Source organism: Lissotriton helveticus, chromosome 6 (genome assembly GCF_964261635.1).
Source record: "Lissotriton helveticus chromosome 6, aLisHel1.1, whole genome shotgun sequence".
NCBI classification, from domain to species: Eukaryota; Metazoa; Chordata; class Amphibia; order Caudata; family Salamandridae; genus Lissotriton; species Lissotriton helveticus.
In genome coordinates, this window is record NC_136067.1 from 1,887,343,597 (window position 1) to 1,887,351,011 (window position 7,415).

A 7,415-nucleotide genomic window follows, 5' to 3' on the forward strand; every position below is an offset into this window, starting at 1 on the left:
GGCCCCACCATTTCCGGGGATGCCTGGCTCCACCTTGGGGACTCCCAGCAAGGGACCATCCCACAGGGAAAGCCAGGACGGGTTCCCCAGAGTTATACAGCGCCGGGACGCCCCGTTGCTGGGGCAGCTGTGCGCTTTACAAGTATACTACAATTTACAATTTACAATGCTCCAAACATCGCAGCACAAACAACCTCATCAATTTGAGCACCTGTCGGTCCCTGGCTGACTGCCTATTGACAACCTGCACCACCGACATGTTGTCCACTTTGAAGAGCACCCGTTTGTGTGCCAGCTCATGTGCCCACACTGTCACCGCCACCATCAGTGGAAAAAGCTCCAAAAAGGCGATGCTCCGCCCCCCCACCCTGCCAATGCGGCAGCCATTCCTCCACGCACCACCTCCCCCCCAATACAGCCCGAAACCGCCCATCCACGCCACATCCGAAGAGATGGTGACATCCCATTCCCAGTCCTTGGGGGGTGCCATGGGCACACCATTGAAGCGCTCCAGGAAGACCCGCCACATGCGTAGGTCCTCCTTTGTCCCCGCCGACAGTCACAGGTGATGATGTGGCAGAGTCAAACCGGAAAGCGCCAGACCTAGTCGTCTGCAGAAAGTATGGCCCTCCCACACGACGCGGCATGCAAAGTTCAAATGCCCCAGCAGAACTTAGACCTCCCGCACTGTCACCGTCTGTTTCCTCAACATGCTGCCCACCAATGCCAACCTATGTGCCTTCGTCTCCTCTGGCAGGCGTGCTTCCATGGCCACAGAGTCAAGCTCTATTCCTAAAAATGACAGCACCGTACTGGGACCCTGCATCTTCTCGGGCGCCAGGGGCACACCCAGGTAGCCCATGAGGTCCGTAAAACCATCCAGCTGCTGCAGGCAGTCCGCCGAACCAGGCCGCCCCACCAAGAATAAGTCATCCAGATAGTGCGTCACTGTGTCATTGCCTGTGTGCCAGGAAAAAGCCCACTGCAAAAAGGTACTGAAGCGCTCAAACAACGCGCACGATATCGAACACCCCATGGGCAATGCATTGTCCACGAATATGCCCCCGTCAAACTGAATCCCCAACAGCTGGTGGTCCTCAGGATGTACCGGCAGCAGTCTGAATGCCGACTTAATGTCACATTTCGCCATAAGGGCGCCTGCCCCTACTACCGCCACCAGCCTCCGCACCACATCCAGGGACGAGTAAGACACCGATGACAAATCCGACGATATATAATCGCTCACCGACGTTTCCCTACGGCCACGACAGATGCTGAATCAGGCGAAATTGCCTCGGCTCCTTCTTCGGCACCACGCCGATAGGAGAGATAATCAAATCCCCCATGGGTGCTTCTCGAAAGGGGCTCGCCATCCGCCCCTTGAGCACCTCCTTGAACAACTTGTCCCACACCACCGCCTTGTGCACATTGACCGATTTCAGATTCTCCGCCTACCGAGCAATCCTTGGACCTTCGTACCCCAATCGGAAACCCTCTCGGAACCCCCGTCGCAACACGCCTGCGTCTTCAGTCCGTGGGTAAGACGCCAGGAGGGTCTCCAGCCGGTCCCGTGTAACCGGCATATGAGCCTTTTCCCAACGCCCGACCCACTTTTCCTCGCCTACCCCCACACTGTGGCCCTGCTGCTGCAGGTTGCTGCGCCTGGGTACCGCTCCCGACTCCCTAGCATCGCAGCACCGGGTGTCGCTTCCCGTACTTGGAGCATTCATTCCGGAATCGGCAGTACTGTCTGCCACACGCGCCCTTGTTGAAGTCCCAACATGCTCCAACTGTGGCGTTTGCGATACCCTCTCCCTGTCCCCCCCCCCACGGGTGGGATGAGCCGGAAAGGAGGAAGGTGCTAGCGGTTGGCCGCTCACTGTGTAGATCGTCTTGCCAAACTTCGCCCCCCCTATGGTCTGCTGATACAGATCCGAATCGAGCTCACCCCACTTCGCCTCCGGGTCCACCGCCAAGCATGCTCAAAACTCCTCATCATAATGCGACCACGCATAGCCCCCATACGTGACCTTGTGCCCGCTGGATCACGTCCATATATTTGAAAAGAGCGACCGCCCGGTCCGGGTACTTCTCGCAGTACACGCTGGCAAATATCAAAACCACCGCCGACCAATTTACTATGTTCAAAGGCACCTTTGGTTGCTTAGCCAACTCCTGTTCCTCCTCCTTCGACCCCTCCTTTGCCGTCAGCTTACGATGTAGGAGCTTCAGAATATCCACATAATCCCCTTTCCAAATCTTCTCCTTAGTTGTCAGCGATAGATGCGCTCCCAGGGGTTTCGTAATACCCTTATAAGGAAGCTTGCGTACCCGTATATCGCAGCTCTCCTTCCCTGCCTTTCCCCCTTTGCCTCCTTTGTCTGCTTTTGCCTCCTGGACCCCCAACACCTGCCCCGTCCTCTTTAGCGTCCCCGGGCCCACCGACGCCCGCCTCGTCTGGGCCCATCCCCGTGTCTTTCACATACCTACCCTTACTAAGGCGCACCCCTTCATCCACCCCTTTTGCATGTCCCCACTGACAACTTCCCCTGTAGGGTCCCGCCCGACCCGCTCCCCAACCTTCCTTACCTGGCGTCAAGGCCGGCGTCCACACGGGATCCTGCCGCCTAACCAGTGGAGCAGGGGGGGCCGCCACTCTCGCCGTCCCGTACCTTGGTTTTTCCTGCAACACACTTGTAACAGCGTTTCTCCACTCCCCCCACCCCATCCTGCCCCCCGCCCCTCACGAATTTCCCCCTTCTCCACGCGGTCATCCTCATAGTCCAACTGAAACATCTCATCCTCCTGGCACCCACCTAGCACCTTCTCCAACTCCTGTCCTTGGCCGCCCTCTATGGGCTCCAGCCGGCTCAGTCTAGTCTTTTGTATTGTATTGTTGTATTGTAGCATACTTGTATAGCGCAACCTGTCACCACCAAGGGCATCCTGGCGCTTTGACCCATAATCCAGCGGAAACAGTAACTCAACCCATCCTGGGAAAGAGATGGGTTTTCAGAGCCTTTCTGAAGGCCAGAAGATCTTCAAGGCTTCTCAAGGATATTGGCAGAGAGTTCCAAAGTTTGGCCGCCGCTACTCTGAACGAGCGGCCACCCATTCTCACTCTCTGGAAGCGCGGAACTATCAGTAGTCTGGACGTCGAGGAGCGTAAGGCTCGAGGTGGACAATACCAGGCGAACATTCGTCGCAGAGGAATAGGGCCCAGGCCATGAATAGCCCTGAACACCATACAAGCTGCTTTATAACGAACCCGCAGATGGACCGGCAGCCAATGGAGTTCTTGCAGCGCTGTCGTAGAAGAACTATGATAAGGGCGAGAAAGGGCAAGTTTAGCAGCGATGTTCTGCACCCTTTGCGGCTTGCTCAGAAGTGTTACCGGGGCCTCCAGAAGCAGTGCGTTGCAATAGTCAAGTCGACTTAGGATGGTACAACGCACTACTTCTGGCCTGGCCTGCTCCAGGAGAAGGGGTAAGACCTTACGCAGCATACGGATAAGCATCATACATGTGGAAGTGGTCTTGTTTACATGTAGATCTAGCTGCAGGTTGGGCCCAAAAATAACGCCCAAGTTGCGCGCAGATTGTGCGGCTGACACCGTCTCAGAAAAGGACGGAGGCCAAAAATCGGCCGGCAAGTCGCGAGGAACTCGATCTGTAGAGCAGTGTAAAACCTCCGTCTTGGTACCGTTGAACTGTAGTGAGTTCAGACGGAGCCATTCTGCTGTCGCCTGCATACACCGGTGGAAAGTCTCCAATGTGACTGCATCCTGACCCTCCAGCGAAAAGACCAGCTGGGTATCATCCGCATAGTTGAATGCGGAGATACCAAAGGATTTAATGATCTGGACTAGAGGGCGGAGGTAGATATTAAAAAGTATTGGGCTGATGGCAGAGCCCTGGGGAACACCTTGTCCCACTCTCCGCTCCTCTGAACTGAAGGGGGGTAACGAGACCCTTTGCTGACGGCAGTCCAAATAGGAGATTAACCAATCCCTAGCTCTGTCTGTAACCCCGCATTCTTCCAGCCTAGAGATCAAGGTGGGATGGCTGACCGTGTCGAACGCGGCCGACATGTCGAGCAGCACCAAAAATGCTGCCCGACCACTGTCGACTCGCGCCCGCAGGTTGTCTAGCACGGTCACCAGCGCAGATTCCGTCCCGTGTGCAGGGCGAAAACCAAATTGCATTTCATCCAACCGGGTGTTCCCTTCAACAAAGCCGGACAGGGTGCGGGTGACCAATTTTTCCATGATTTTCACCGGAAAAGGAAGCAGGGAAATCGGCCGGTAGTTGGATAGGCATGTAGGGTCGAGCGTCGGTTTTTTTAAAAGTGGGGATACCACTGCCTTCTTCCAGCAACTTGGTACAATGCCTGTCTCAAATGACTGACAGCAGATGGAATGCAAGGGCTGGAAGAGCTCCTCTTGAAACACCTTCCAGAGTTTTGGAGGGAGAGGATCCAAAGGCGAACCAGAAGTAACAGTAAGCGCTAAGTCCCCGAACTCCTTCAGAGAGGGAAGGGGAAAGCAACTCAGCTGGGGTCGACTGGCTTCAGTCGCCGGAGCTCCCAAGCTGAGAGCTAAATCCAAAGAAGGAGAAGAGGGATTACTCTGCTGGGGTCGACTGGCCACCGACGCCGGAGCTCCCAAGCAGAGGGTTGGAACCAGAGGAGGAGGAGAGGGGCTGCTCAGCTGGGGTCGACTGGCTTCAGTCGCCGGAGCTCCCAAGCTGAGAACTAAATCCAAAGGAGGGGAAGAGGGATTACTCTGTTGGGGTCGACTGGCCACCGACGCCGGAGCTCCCAAGCAGAGAGTTGGAACCAGAGGAGGAGGAGAGAAGCTGCTCAGCTGGGGTCGACTGGCTTCAGTCGCCGGAGCTCCCAAGCTGAGAGCTAAATCCAAGGAAGGAAAAGAGGGATTACTCTGCTGGGGTCGACTGGCCACCAACGCCGGAGCTCCCATGCAGAGAGTTGGAACCAGAGGAGGAGGAGAGAAACTGCTCCGCTGGGGTCGACTGGCTTCACTCGCCGGAGCTCCCAAGCAGAGAGTTGGAGCCAGAGAAGGAGAAGAAAGACTGCTCGGCTGGGGTCGACTGGCCACAGTCGCCGGAGCTCCCAGCCAACGAGCCGAGTCCAAAGAAAGAAGGGAGGGGCTACTCAACTGGGGTCGACTGGCCACACTCGCCGGAGCTCCCAGTCCGAGAGCCTGATCCAAAAAAGGAGAAGGAGAATTACTCGGCTGGGGTCGACTGGCTTCCGTCGCCGGAGCTCCCGAGTTGGGGGGCTTCTCATCTGGTCGGGATCGACTAGAGGACGTGGCCGGAGCTTCCTGACAGAGGTGAATACCCCTCTGCAGGGGTCGACTGGCCATCTCCTCCAGGGCTCCCTCCTCAGTGGTGGAAAACCGTGGATCCTGCAGACCTGTTAAGATTTTACGGATTTTTTCCTCAAAAGCATCCGCAAGTGAGTCACAAAGAGCTTGCGATGCAGGGACTGCGCTAGCCACACACGTGGGGTGGGCAAGGTCCTTAACGATTTTAAAGAGGGCCTGTGCCTTGTTTGGGGCCTGATTCAGAGTAGATTCAAGAAAGGTCGCTTTCGCCGTCTTAATTTGAGCTTTGTATTTATACATGGCCGACCTAAATGCAATTTTATCAGAATCTAGGTACTGTTTTCTCCAGACCCGTTCTGCGCGTCTACAGTCGAGTTTAAGCTGGCGTAATTCACTCGTGTACCAAGGGCTTGCTCGGTTCACCCTTCCTCGGGACTTCCGGAGAGGTGCCAACTTATCCAATGAACTCGATATGGATTGGCAGAAAAGATTATAACTTTCTTCGACGGTGTTGCCAAGCTTGAAATCCTCACCTAAAATGTTCGGCAGTGGGGAGGTTTTGAGTATTCGGGACCAAGGTCTCTCAAGCTTGGTTAGGGGTACTCCAGCCTTTCGCGACAAAGGGTCCTCCCTACGGAGGGAAAACCTGATCAGAGAATGATCCGTCCAAAACTGGCACTTGATGTCCACTAATGCAGCCCACTGAGGGTCCGCGAACACCAAGTCCAAAGTATGGCCTTTCCGATGCGTGGAGGCATTCACCAGCTGTTCTAAGTTGATGTCAATACAAGCTTGGCTAAGAGAGAAGAAAGCATGGTCCAGCGAACTGCCTGCCCACAAATTAAAATCTCCAAGGACCAATAGCCTGGAGTGCGAGCTGGCAAGTTCGTAAATCAAATCAATGAGAAAAGATATAGTAGGTGCCGGTCCCGGGGGACGATAACAAAGGACACCCGAGCAGCAGATCAACTCCTGCTGTTTAACTGTAAAACCCATCAATTCGAATCCCGGTACCTCTCGAATCTTTAGCTGGGAAAGGGTAAGCGAGTCCCTATAGATATATCCAATTCCCCCTCCTCGATTAAGAGGGCGCGGAGAATGGCTGATTTTGTACCCTAAGGGGCAAGCTAAACCCAGCTCGACCTCACAGTCCTCCCGAGTCCACGTTTCCGTGAGGAAGAGGACATCGAGCTGTTCAGACTCGATTAGGAAGGCTATTTCCGTGTGGTGCTTGCAGAGAGATCTGACATTAAGCAAGCCACAGGAAATGGGTCTCGTAATTGGAAGGCTGATCTGGTCCTGACCAGGTCTGAGACTAATTAGCTCAGACCGAGTATAGGTCAGGCGGTTTGGACCGGAGGGGCCAGAGGTAGCGGCCCTAAGCGCGTCCGTTGCGCGAACGGGCGCAAACGGGCTTACCTCTGGCGCACCTCCGGCGCCCCTACGGCGCCCCCGCTGCGCACCGTCGCTGCGCACCTGTCTAACGGCCATCTTAAATGGCCAGCAGGGTGTCGCGTGGGTCCTGGCAGGGCGAGTGTCTCTCCCTCACCTAAGATGGCGCTCATGTACGTAGCAGGTCCCACAAATCTACACTCTCCCTCCTCCCCTCCAATTGATACTCCTCTTGGTCCTGCTCGGCACTGACGGACCTCCGTCCCCCGGTGGCCGTTTCGACCCTTCGGGGTGGGGCTGGCATGGACCTACCGCCCCGCCTCCCACAGTACGCCACCGCTTGGTCCCTCATGGGAGCGCCACCGCCCGTACAAGTCAGAGCCGGCCCATCCCTTCGGTGGAGTGGAGCCGCATGCTGCTCTCCCAAGCATCTCGCCATACGTTCCTGTCGGGAAAAAGAAGTGGATTGCAGCATGCCAGGGTAAAATTGTTCCCCTGTCCCGCCTAATCCCCCAGCGGCCCCCCACACTCCCTGCTCCCCTCCCCACCCCCGCTGAATGACCCCCCCCTCTGTGAATGAGCATCCCTCAATGCCTCCCCCTCCCCTCCCGGACCCCCCAGTCCTCCCCTTAAAACCCCAGCCACCTCCCTCCTCCTCCCCGTCGCTCCACACCAG